The following is an 11,581-nucleotide window of genomic DNA, read 5'->3' as shown; positions in this document are numbered from 1 at the left end:
CAGCGACGATAAATATCATGGGTTGTGGCACTAGCCGTTCCAGTGAGGATCGACTCGTGCCACTACAGTGGTACTAGACACTCCGTATTTGTAAAGCTAATAGCTGACTTGACAGTTTGATATGGTTATTAAATTACATTTTATAAAACCTCTCAGACCACTACCGCTATAGCCTGGACCAGCCCATGCACCCAGACCATGCCGAGTTCTATTTGCATATCATTTACATACACGTATTTGATATTGTTTTCGTTAGGCCTAATAAAAAAAATATGTGGTTCCAATTACCGGCGCTCAATTATAGAATAGGTGAGGTAGGTAGATTTTTATTTTTTATTTTATTATATATTTTTGTCATGTGTGAGTGTCTAGTTCAGCTTTTCCATTGTTTTCCAAATGGTCTCTGTGTTGTTTATTTCTTCCTATCAGATGTACAGCCATTACAGATTGGAAGAATGGTTTTAGAATATCTTTTTAAGTTGATGTCAGTTTCCGGATCCACTATTTCTCGTGAGACGTCACAATTTTTGCGATTTTATTTTTTTTTCTCGAATACGTAAAAATAAGTGTAGGGTCGGCAGTGAAAAGATAGGTGGGTTCGGGTAACTGGAACCAAACAATTATTTTTTAGGCCGTATTAGTATTGCACGACAGTAAAGTAATCACTAAGTACATATGGAATAATTTCTTTACTGGGAAATGTTGTGAGTTTCGTAAATCTCACACAATACCCGAAACTTTAGTTAACAAATATATACATCTATATAGTCATGAATATTTCAAATTGTCATGTATAAAACTCGACGACGTCACATCTTGATGTCCTTGACGTCACAGATTCTGTCTTTTGATTCGTTTCCGATCCAATTCCATATCAACGTTACTGTATTTGAATCCCTGTCACTATGCACTTTTAGGGTTAAAAATGTCTCATGTCTTCCTAGGAATCACCAATGCCATGAAATTGTAAAGAGAATGTAACGTCTTCATCCGGTTCTCTTTCATTTTCTTCATTGAGTGCCATGGTAACCACATTGTCATCTACCTCCTCCTCTCCTGTTATATAGTCACTAAACTGTAAAGATCTATGCCTAGAAAAGATAATATATAAAGATAATATATGCGATCGAGTATTTAATTTGTCTAAAAATTCTCACATTTTTCTATATATACTAGTACATTCCCTCCCTCCCATGCACACGCAGGCACACCCATCTCTCAGTTTTCCTGTAGGACTCCGAGGAAGAGTCGACCATGCAAAGCGGAGGGTGAAGACGTATCGGCGTTCTCGAAGTGCACATGATATTACCATACGTAATATTTATTTATTTATTTATTTATTTATTTATTTATCTATTCATTCATTCATTCATTCATTCATTCATTCATTCATTCATTCATTCATTCATTCATTCATTCATTTATTTATTTATTTATTTATTTATTTATTTATTTATTTATTTATTTATTTATTCATTCATTCATTCATTCATTCATTCATTCATTCATTCATTCATTCATTCATTCATTCATTCATTCATTCATTTACCATCCAATAGGCATTGCCCAGTAGCAGAAGGAATGTTTAATGTTGGTCGCAGGTGTTACTGAGTGCAGGCCCCAACCGGAGTACGTAGTGACCCTGGGAAAACCTGCAGCGTTATTCGGTAGAGTAAAACAGTACTAGTAGTAGGGTTGTGCGTAATGTAACTTACCTGCACCTTGACGTACAGAATGCAAAACATCGGCTTAATACATTTCCTCGGGGATGCGAATTTCCCATTTTCACGGTGGAAAGAACTTTATGATTGTTTGCGGTCACGTGATACGCGCGTTAAAAATAAAACAAATCCAGACACTGAGGGCGCTGTTCAAAGTTGACGCCCAGACACTATTGTTGGATTCGGCGGCCATGAAAACATTACTAGCTCAGATACTACCCGGCAATAAACCTTTCCAAAATTAGCCATGGTGGCGCTCTGTCTGTGTGTACCTTAGGGGATATATGATGTAGATACTTGGTTAATCATAGAGCACTGACCATTGATTTCCTCGATGTCTGAACAGTACGAAAATCATCCCTGATGTACACTTCTGAGGAATACCAAGGGACAAAACTCTTAAGAAACGGTACAATGAGGTGATGATACTCCCAGTCTGGAATGAGCCAATAGAGTGAAAGTCATTTTGAATGTAATGAACAATTATCACACGATGAAACTACTAGTACCTTAGGCTGGAGTCAGACACACACATTTGCTTGGCTATTGATTGCCCCTCTATGGTAGGTAAATGAAGTACATTTTTTGTATACGATTTTGCAAAGTACAAGGTAAACGACTGCTCCTGAGATTTGATTGTTCAAGAAAGTCTCCAGAGAGAGAGAGAGAGAGAGAGAGAGAGAGAGAGAGAGAGAGAGAGAGAGAGAGAGAGAGAGAGAGAGAGAGAGAGAGAGAGAGAGAGAGAGAGAGAGAGAGAGAGAGAGAGAGAGAGAGAGAGAGAGAGAGAGAGAGAGAGAGAGAGTCAGACAGAAACAGACAGAGACAGACAGACAGACAGACAGACAGACAGACAGACAGATAAACAGAGACTAGCAAGGGAGAGATACAGACAGTAAGACAGAGAAAGGCATACACAAATACATTCGCATGGCTGTCACCCAACTCATCGCTGAATATATGTTTTAGAAGGTATTGTGGCGAAACCGCGAGAAATCTTTTACTCGGTAAACGATCGCTCCTGAGGTTTAATTTGGTTCAAATCATGAGCAAAATATTTCACCCGCTCCCCTTTCAGACCATCAGAATTTCCATGGGCCCCCCTTTGAACCCTCAATTTTTCTCATGCCCCCCCTAATTCCCCCCCCCCCGTCGTAAATTCTGACTCCAGCCTTCTGACTCCAATTTTCTGTCAGAGTGTTATGGAGTCTACATGATAGATGAATCCCATTTTTCTAAACGCATTATCTGGAAATATTCGGAATTAAAATTATGTACCATTTTATTCTTAAGAACGACATCTGATCTAATTCAAAATCCGGAGAGTAAAAACAACTTTACACAAGAAATATGAATAAAATATGCCAATTGATGAGAAAGGAGAGTGCAGAAATCGTACATGAATTCTAAAATTTTACTATAATGTTATACAAAATGATAGAATTCAGAAATGGTAAAATAATTAAGAAAATCTGCTGCGTATTCATAATATTCTATTACATGAGTTCCTATATCATAATATATGCAATTATGTGTAATTTAGGTGAGCGTAAACAGTACGTTTACCCCATCATTAATTCCGAATATTTCCAGATAATATCGTAGGAAATGAGGCCATGCGTTTTATTGCTAGACTATTGTCACAGATGTTTGTAACAGATGTGATGATAAAGGGTTAATATAAATAGGAAAGTGATTATGTGTAGGATGTAAAATAATTAAGAAAATCTGCTGCGTATTCATAATATTCTATTACATGAGTTCCTATATCATAATATATGCAATTATGTGTAATTTAGGTGAGCGTAAACAGTACGTTTACCCCATCATTAATTCCGAATATTTCCAGATAATATCGTAGGAAATGAGGCCATGCGTTTTATTGCTAGACTATTGTCACAGATGTTTGTAACAGATGTGATGATAAAGGGTTAATATAAATAGGAAAGTGATTATGTGTAGGATGTATACATCTATTACTCATGTAGATAGATTATATACCCTTGTAACAGTTGTCCAGAAATGCTGATGAGAACGTCATTTTATAGGTGGTTGACAGTTAAAACTCTTTACCACACTATCAAATTGACATGAAATGATACTAAAATAATAGTGGGTGCATCAAATGTAGATTCACGATGCTGTTATCATTTTGTTTATGTCTGTGAAACTTGGTCATATTGTCTATGTGTGACTAAAATTCACATAAACAAACCAATAAGAACAATATATAGCATCTGCTTTATAAATACCACGATTTCTGTTGATGGCAGTAGGTATGGATGGATGAATACATAGGGTGCGCAGTGGTTAGTTGATTAAATGAATTCTTGGTCCAGTTTTATACCCATGATTTGATTGACAGATCAAATTAAAAGCTAGGTGGTTTAATGATTTAAGGCTTAATACTGGATGGATAGTTGACCGGTAGCATGCAAGAGGTATATTTATATCTTGTAAATTGCAAAAAAAAAATTGATATTTTCCCTACAATCGTAAAACCATCATTTTTGGACAGTTTAACTCATATGTAGGTGAGTTCAGATTGATACAATTAAAAGCCAAATATAGATGCAGTTTAGCAGAATCAAAGATCAAGCTTTAACTGTGAATTAAACTAAAATTATTATTAATCATGAGACAAAACGATTCTTACATTGCTATCCTTTATCATCTGGCACGACTACAATCTTACAAACATTGTTACCGGCATTCCCTAGAACACAATCGCTTTAAACTGTTGGATATTTGTTACAGTAATATTTGTCAAGATGATGTTAGAATTTCTGATCTGAATATTATTTTTACAAAACCTCTGTATCACAAACGAAATACATTGTAAGACTGTCTAGCTTAATACCGGGTAAGTGAAGTGTCCACAAATATTGGATAACAGGAAGTAGTATTCCTATAGAAATTCTTTTAAGAATGAATTTGTATTAATTGACGAGAAGCTAGGAAGTAGACACAATGCTAGAGGAGGTTTTGAAAAAATGATGAGGTTAATGTAACCGCTTTTATTTTCCTTTGGTATGTGTGCATAACGCCGTAGTGATAACAAACAAAAACACATCATTACATTGATATTCTCGCTCAAACAAAGTTGTAGTAATAAATAATATTGCGCCATTTGATCATCTGCCAATGTTATATACTATTGTAAACATTTCTCTATTTCGTTGTATGTGATACCTTTATCCATTGAAGCACTTCGTCACACAGTAAATGACATAGCGCTGTTGTTTGTAACATCAGAATATGCATTACAGCATATATGTATTATTTGCGTTTTGGGGATTACCTAATATTAAGTTTCAGTGTCTAAGTAATGTAGTTGTAGGTAGATCGGTAGAACGTAAACTATTCTCCACTCTAACGATCTCTCTAGAGTACCAGGATCTAAGGAGCTTGTCTAAGTTAGGAATTAGCCACACACAGGTATCGTCACTCACAAGTACGCTTTTACACTGAGAGAGAGAGAGAGAGAGAGAGAGAGAGAGAGAGAGAGAGAGAGAGAGAGAGAGAGAGAGAGAGAGAGAGAGAGAGAGAGAGAGAGAGACCACACACCAACAGTTTCGTTGTAAATCAAAATCAAAAGTCAGGAATAGGAATCGGAATCACTTTATTCACATTTACATTCTCATATATAGTCTGAATGACGTCATTAATCTTGAGATATTTTATAAATAGATCATCTCTCACCTAGAATCATTGTTCTATAAGACATGGTGAACTTTCCACCATAATATTTAAGATTAAGCTTTAAGATCATGCCATATGTACATTTTCTACGCGTAAGACAAGTGTCGATCACGCTATTGGAAAATTAGTTATTAATGTGAATTCGATAATTAACAAGTTATCTTGTTCACAACTACTAATTTATGCTGTTTAATCAAAACCCTTGACAATTGTTATCTTCTAGAGATACATGCAATTAATACAGGATAAATCAACATATTAGTAGATCATGCTGTTGTTAGCTCCTGTTTGTAAGTAAGTAGTACAAAGGTAAATTATACGTTAATTTTGGTAAAATATAATTCCTAATACAATATTTCTGGATCGTAACACGTTAACGTTGATACAGATTCAGCTACGATCTGCTAAGATAATGGTAACAAAGGTAATGAAGATGATGTATCGGTAGACTGTCAATCGGTTAGCTGTGTTCAATGTTGTATGGCTATTAGACGTTGACAGTATGCTTCTTGCATTATGGAACTGAAGTATCTGGCAATCAGAGCAAAATTCTCATAACTTCATGGGCCTTATAATTGGGCACACATACAGTTATTAATCAATGCTTGCAAAGCATTGTTCAGACCTGTAGAAAGTTGTTTTCTTGCAATTTTTATGGTGGACATTTATCCAACAAACTGTCACAAATCAACGCCATTTGAATCAATATGCATCCCCGGGGTATGCATCCTATATTCTCTTCACATTATAAAATGTCTAACGTTTCTCAAAGATTAGCCAACCTACTTCGAAAGAAGTTCCTTCAAAACCAGTCTGTTTGGCATATTGCTTAACAGTGACATGGTCATCTTGAATAAAAGCATAGACATTATCCAAACAGTATTTTCGACTCACTTCAAAACAGAGTTTTACACACATGCATCCATAAAAATGTTTCCCCCGATGCTCTTCATGAACAAACCCAAACCCTATATCACCAAATTCTTTGTGGACTATACCCGCAATTACGTTGTTGTTGTCATCATAGACTGCTAGGCTGTCACAATATTTCAATATATTCACAAATAAGGGCGTTGGTGTAGATGATGATTCCTTCCAAACCCGTTCAAGCAATGACGAATGCGACGGTGTTAATTTGCCCAAGGAATACTCACTGGGGAGACTTTTGGAAGCCATATTTTCTGCTTTAGTTATATCTTGGCATTGGTACATACGTACGTAGTCTTTAAACTTCAAGCTAAAATCTCTTGCCCTGCAAGCACTTTGTATAACTGGAACAAGAATTTCCGGTACAGCTTCAAACATGATTTCTTCCTTTGACCAATCGATGATTCCGCTCTCAATCAACAGTGAATGAAGGTTTCTCCGATTTCTAGAGTACACCAAGTAAGTCTTGTCGAAGGGAGGTGAATAGTAGTTCTTGTTGACACAGATCATAGAAGTAGCGTTAGCATAGTCATCATTGTCTAAAAAGACATCAATACATGGCCAAACGTTGTTGGTGATGTCACGTTGACGGATTATTAGATTATAGACAGGGTTACATAGCGGCAAATAATTCCGTAAATATCCTAAAAGCTCTGGTATTCTCTTTTGGGATAATCTGGTGACCAACATAGACATAGAAGATGGCGAACTGAACTAACCACAAATCACACAGAGATAGGCGTTCGCGTTCAAGCGCAAACCAGCAGTGTGGTTACACAGTCGGGTATAACAATGAAAATGACACTGCATCTGTGCAAATAATTTTACAATTGCCTTGATGATCTTTGGATAGGTGAACAATAATCACAGATGCTACCTTGGGAAGCTTACAGCAACATAAATATTTAGTCTGATTGCAATTGGTTACACTGTAGGGCTTATGGTCTAGAGTAATTAGGCGTGACATTTGGTACATACCTTATTCAGTAATTTGTTCACTCATCAGTCAGCGAAAATATCGATGGGTCAGATTGCACTGTGGGTTCTCAGTAATTGGTTACTACTATAGCCTTGCAATGTACATATATGTAATGTCAATTTTAGTCTTTAAAATATAAGTAAAACTTGTCTGAATATGGCATTTGGTCTGTCATTAACATTTGTTATACGTTCTAGCATTCGATAAATCCGAATTCGCTATACCGACTGCAGACAAGCTGCTACACAAATAAGTCGACGTTGTTTTGACGTCTGTTCGACGTTACACAGTTTAAGATTTGCTCGGGTACGCAGTGTTTATAATACCCCAAAACCCCATTTTTACCCTTTCACACACCTGGGGTGCAATTAACAACAGGCTACCCCGGGGGGGGGGGGGGGGTGTCTGGAAGTCATGGCATTGATCAAGTTGTTACGATTATGATCGTCTTACTAATATAAAATTATATTTCAGGTCATGAGAGTCCACCTCTCTTTTCAAAAAATGTAAACAATAGTCAATATTCAAATACATCTTTATTTAAAGACAACTTGATTGGCCGAGAGGTTTTTGAACTTTAAGTCACACACACACACACACACACACACACACACACACACACACACACACACACACACACACACAATACTTGAACAATTCAGTATATTGTTCATGTTGATGTATATCTTCTATAACATTACACTTGTCTTATGGCATGGTTAGAACAGCAGATTGCATAATATGGATATCATGAACACTTTTTGATATAATTTGATGAAGTACATAATTGGATCGTTTGTGAGTTATATATATATTTACATACCAGGTTTTCAGTCAACTATGAGTGGTGGTTATGTGTGCTTCAGTATATGCAGTTTTGCAGCCAGCGGTTTTTTTGGGGTCACTTGACATACATTTTTTTTGACCTGACCCACAATTTTGGAAGTGAAAGGTCTATTCTAAAATCGTATGCAAATATGTTGAGCAACATGACCACGCCCATAGCAACAGCCACCCGATCGCGGATATTGTATAGATAACAACAGGGTTGGATAGGCAACCGCATAATCATTCAGCAAATATCTAGCATGGATCAGCTTGTGGGTAAATGTTAAAACTGTACAGTTGTGGTACAATGCCATTTGTGCTTTTTTATGATGTCCCTTAAAACTGTATGATGACCATGAAAACTGTAAGCCGTAGGACACTATGTCTCACTCTTTCAGAAGGCTAGCTACAACACTGATTATAATACGATACTGCAAGTACATTTCTAAAAGGCAGCAAATCTATGCATAAATACATATAAACACAGCTTGTATCCCTTTAAACTCAAATAAAAATAGACATAACAGTACTGAATGTTTGGACAGATGAGCATTTATTCTTCTAGATCTCTAAAATACAACACTATACCGATTATTTTTATATGGATAGAAAAAAAAATATGGAAAAACTTTAATATGGTCACATGGGTGAAAATTGGCTGTTTGTTTGTAATTTGTAATTGATAAAACATTCTAATATGCTTTTCTACTTGAAAACACAATGTAGAAGAACAAATATCAAGTCGTAGTTTCTATCTCAATAAATTGCAAAACATAGAATTAATGTGTAAAATGTTTGTTATTGTACGCACACAAACTTTTTACACACTTTTTTTCTCAATTTATTGAGTTTCAAACACAGATTTGGTGCATGTTCTTCCAAATTATTTTTTTATCAAGTAGGAATATACACTATGGTTGTCTTGTAAATTATAAATTCTAAAATAAATACCCTTTTCCCATCCATATGGACACTTTAACGAACAAATCTGTGGAGTTTGGACTCTAGGTCTTAGTTTTTTTTGTCAAGTAACATGACAGCCTTGACTGCCATATACATATTCAATAATGGGAAGATATTAAAAAATGTTTGATTTTGAGGTACTTAATATTTACAAAAAACAAATGAGATCCCTCAAATTGTGGAGATTGTCTTGGACACTTCGTTCTTTGATTTAACATGTCCTTGCATACATGTGCTATTGACAGAATGGTCCCTCGTGTACCACAAAGTGAAACACCATATATAGCTTCGTGATCAGAAGTATCAAAAGGGGAATCTTCTGCAGCTGTTAAAAACTGACGAGTCATTTTTGGAAAAGCAGTGCTCATTGTGTACTGACCGACTTTACTCTGAAAGTAAAAAAATAAAAGTGTTAGGAGAACTGTATTACTCTCGAACCAACTTATCACCTGTGAACAGAAAATATGGATTATATACCCTGGTCATTCTACATAATGAGAACCTGTGTCTATGTTACTGGTTTTGCAGAGCTCGAAATATGACTCACAACATTCTCAATCATTATTTTCCCTAATGTTTCATCCATTATGTTTGAGGGGGTATAATTATATCATTCCCCAATATTTTACATCATTCAGCCAAAAAATACTTGTGACCTAAGGGTTTTTGTCAATACGAGTCGCTAGACAAGTAGTGACAAAACCCTTCGGTCATGAGTATTTAAGAATTGGGAATATTGTTCATCTAATTATCAGGTTTTTGAGGTTTGATTAGAAATTTAACTTACATGTATTACCATCTACAAATGCAGTTCCGCCTTTGTCCTAATTTTATTAGTGTTAAACGAAATTTGATTGATCAACTTGTTCCACATATTGATACACTACAAAGATGTACTGCAATCATTATTAATAACTTCAATTTAATTTGTTAAATGTCCCAGTTTTGATGCCATTTGTGGTTATATCAGTCTGCAAACAGACAGAGACAATAATCTCTTATCATTCATTACTCATATAATAAACTTTTGGTCATGATTATTATTATAATTAGTAGTTCTACACTACATTCTGAAGTACAACTTTGGCCAAATATTTCAAATTGTCTCCTTGAGTCCACATTTCTTCTGAAAAGAATAGTGCCAATAACACATTGTAGCATAATTGCCGTGTTTGGGCAATAATTGATGAAATAATTCCTATGGTTTGATTGCAAGAATATTGTTCTATCATGGCACATTTATTCTCACTTATCTCCGTTACTATATTTGAACAAGATGCCATTGATCATTGATATCGGCATGGTCTTGTTGCTATGCATACTGCATATATTGTGTTAATTTTCATTCCCTTGCTTACTCAACCTTGTTGTTATTGTTGCAATATATACCCTCATTTGCTAGGTTCATCATGTCAACTTCTGCAGATTGATACTTCTAGAAAGACCCTGTGTAATCTCAGTCCAAGCCACCTAATATTTCTTGAGATATACATGTACATTTTCGACCAGAAAACACATGTTTAGATCTAATTTGCATATCACTTATGGGATCAGCATGTCCTAAATGATTCTCCATTCAAACATCCACAGAAAAAAATTCCCTGCTGATATCACCGAGAGTAAGTGTCTGTATCTATAATATTAATAACCATACAGGTCAATTATAGAATAATAGATATAGGCACAGTTGATGTCAGTAATGGTAACCTGGTTCCAATCCCAGAATTCCTTACTTCAGTGTACAGAGGTCAGGTACTAGGTCATGGCTAATTTGAATAATGTTATTTGTCTGCCTTATTTAGACAAGCTGCACACAATGTAGAGTTGTAAAATTGACCTTTGGAGACTCAATGGTTAGTAACTAAAGCTGCCTCGCCTATGTTCCCATTTAACTAAAGAGGTATACTTATTCAGTAATCGCACGGGTGTGTTTTTTGTTCTTCAGCTGTGAATATGTATTCCATAACATGGCTCAGCATCCTATCTCGCTCCGATTCTTGTAGTTTTTCACTCTGACAAGTGTCAAGCCAAGGCGCGGCCAGCTAGATACTCTGGCATGTTCGATTTGCCCAGTCATGATTGTGATTAATCTGACGCCAGTTCTCGAAACGAGGTTGTAAACAAAACGTTCAATCACGATTATGCTTATAATTACTTACATATATACAGTTTCATAGTTTCACACATTTCCTATAAATCAAATGATTTTACACCGTCAAAATTATTAATTTTACAATGATAACAAATTACCAATCTCACCAAACACTATGTATTACATTATGTTTTCCCACCATTTATAACTTTCATATCAGCCTCGCGCACGCGCGATCCCCACGGTGTCCGCCATCTTGTAATCACGTCAATCATAGTTTGGGGCATGATTACTGTGATTACCAACCATGACTGTGATTTGAACTGCGCTGATCAAACCCGAAATCGTGACTGTGATCGATAAATCATGATT

At 35.8% G+C, this 11,581-nt stretch overlaps 1 protein-coding gene across 3 annotated transcripts in view; it reads left to right on the top strand.

Annotated features, from left to right (window-relative positions):
• The first annotated feature begins 2,029 nt into the window (after positions 1 to 2,029).
• LOC144440172 (uncharacterized) overlaps positions 2,030 to 11,581 on the top strand; it is a 43,762-nt gene continuing 34,210 nt past the window's right edge. For all 3 annotated transcript variants that reach the window (XM_078129456.1, XM_078129453.1, XM_078129455.1), the window contains exon 1: positions 2,030 to 2,284. The gene's annotated coding sequence lies outside the window, so the exon portion shown is untranslated. The remainder of the gene's footprint in view (positions 2,285 to 11,581) is intronic.

Source organism: Glandiceps talaboti, chromosome 9 (assembly GCF_964340395.1).
Source record: "Glandiceps talaboti chromosome 9, keGlaTala1.1, whole genome shotgun sequence".
Taxonomy (NCBI): Eukaryota; Metazoa; Hemichordata; class Enteropneusta; family Spengelidae; genus Glandiceps; species Glandiceps talaboti.
Note: the sequence above shows the minus strand (reverse complement) of the source record. Positions and strands in the feature narration are given on the sequence as shown.